The sequence below is a fragment of the Suncus etruscus genome, chromosome 13 (genome assembly GCF_024139225.1).
Source record: "Suncus etruscus isolate mSunEtr1 chromosome 13, mSunEtr1.pri.cur, whole genome shotgun sequence".
In the NCBI taxonomy this organism is placed as follows: domain Eukaryota; kingdom Metazoa; phylum Chordata; class Mammalia; order Eulipotyphla; family Soricidae; genus Suncus; species Suncus etruscus.
In genome coordinates, this window is record NC_064860.1 from 22,617,750 (window position 1) to 22,619,872 (window position 2,123).

Genomic DNA, 2,123 nt, shown 5'->3' on the forward strand with positions numbered 1-2,123 from the left:
ACCAAGAACAATATAATTATGAGTAATTAAAAAAATAAACATAAGCTAAATTACAACAAAAAAATTAAACCTTTTGAAACATTCCTGGAATTTTTTCAATAAATGACACAGGAAGACTAAAAAAAGTGTTTAAGAAACTAAAGGATGTGTTTTACATGTACTGGATTTTTGGAAGGTCCTGGAAGACACATATCCATCCTCCATCACCTTGGGGCAGCTCTGGTCCAGAAGCAAAGGGTTCATGCTGCCCACATCACCAAGAACAAATTGTAATCCACTCTGTTGGGCCAAGAACAGCTTCCCACTAGCACATTAGGAAACACACTAAAAATAAATAGCAACAAAGGAGAGTTTTGGCAATACAGTGATTATGGGATACATGTGCTTATATTGTTAACATGTTATATAGAGTTGAAATCTACATTGTCAATCTTTCTTCTACAGAAATAAAATCCTATAATTACCTTGAAGAGAAGCTAGTAATACAGTATTTACAGATCAAACTGGATAAGAAAGAAGGATGAAAGTTAAATTCCATAAGTTATAGAAACCTTTCAAAAAAATTCAGTGAGGTACAAAAAGTTGCAGTATTAAGATAATGTAAACAAACATTCTAATTTCATTCTGATGATTAATCCCCACTCTGTTGAAAATGTGTGAATTGTTTATGTTTAATAGGCTTCCAAACATTTTCAAATTTTACTTAAAATCTGCCACCCACAACTCAATACACCATTTTAGTTTTTGTTTGGAAACACTAAAAGAAAAGTTCAGAAAACCAGTTTGAATTCAGCTCCCAAGAGAAAGACCAGAAGTGTGATTTTCATTTTTACCATTCTAGATTTTATGTCCACAACAAAGACAATTGCTCCAGTTGTGCATACTTTTAACATTCTAGAAAAACATGTAATATATAAAAAGTTCATGGCAGTATAATTGTCTCTCCAGGCTCCCCAAGAAAAAAATTATTAATATCTCTTCAATTTTATTGTAAGAATAGTTTGTGCATTTAACAAAATAAGATCTAACGGCCATAAGCAACCTTTAAAAAAGGTTAAGCACTTTTAATCTGACCCAGCATTATCAGATCAAAATTGTATTTTAGTTTTTTAGTTTTACTTTATTTTGATGTTTTGATAACATTTAGCCATTCTCAGGGCTTACTTTTGAGTCCATGCTCAGTAAACACTCTGGCAGATTTTACTAGACCATGAAGCTGGGGATCAAACCTTGGTTGGCCACATGCAAGTCAAGAGCACTACCTACTGGGCTTTCTAGTTCCAACTTTTTTTTTTTTATGAAGTTTTTTTTTTTTGTTTTTTTTTTTTGTTTTTTTTTTTGGTAACAGGGAATGAATCTATTGAGCCAAATAGTCCTCACTCTTCCTTGGAAGCAAGTACTTTTAATAGGTTCTTTTTAACAAATACAAACACGGAAGAATCAAGCAATACTGCCTGCATTGGAAGCAATCCTGAGCCATAAGTCTGCACATTCCTATGCAACTGGTCCAGTGATGGCAGAACCTTTCACTTCACCTTTATTGTTTACTATGACCCCTGCATTATCTTCAAAATAAAGAAAGATGCCATCTTTTCGCCGATATGACTTTCGTTGTTGAATTGCCACTGCCGGATGTACCTTTTTCCTAAGCTCGGGTTTGCCTTTCTTGACCGTGGCCATCACCATGTCATCCACAGCAGCAGCGGGAAGTCTGTTCAATCGGGATCAATCTGATCCCCTTAACAGAGATGATGTACAGATTTTTGGCTCCTGTGTTATCTGCACAGTTGATCACGGCTCCTATGGGCAGACCCAAGGAGATCCAGAACTTGGCGCCGGAGGACCCACCACATCTTCGCTTCGACATCTTGAAGGCTGGAAAGAGCTGGTTCCAACTTATTTAGTTTTTTAAAACTTTAATAAATAAGTAAACATTTAGGAATGACTAATCATATAAGTAAACACATATACTAAATTATAAATATATGATAAGCTTTAAATACGTGATCTGACAAAAATAAAGTATAATTTAGATTATCTTAAATACTCATAAATACATACAATATTTATAAGGTTACTGTTGACATATTTAGTTTCACTATTTATGAATTTATTGTCGTAAA

At 34.0% G+C, this 2,123-nt stretch overlaps 1 pseudogene; it reads right to left on the bottom strand.

Moving 5' to 3' along the window:
- Nucleotides 1–1,316: 1,316 nt before the first annotated feature.
- Nucleotides 1,317–1,867, bottom strand: LOC126026027 (60S ribosomal protein L23-like; annotated as a pseudogene).
- Between the last annotated feature and the right edge of the window lie 256 nt (nucleotides 1,868–2,123).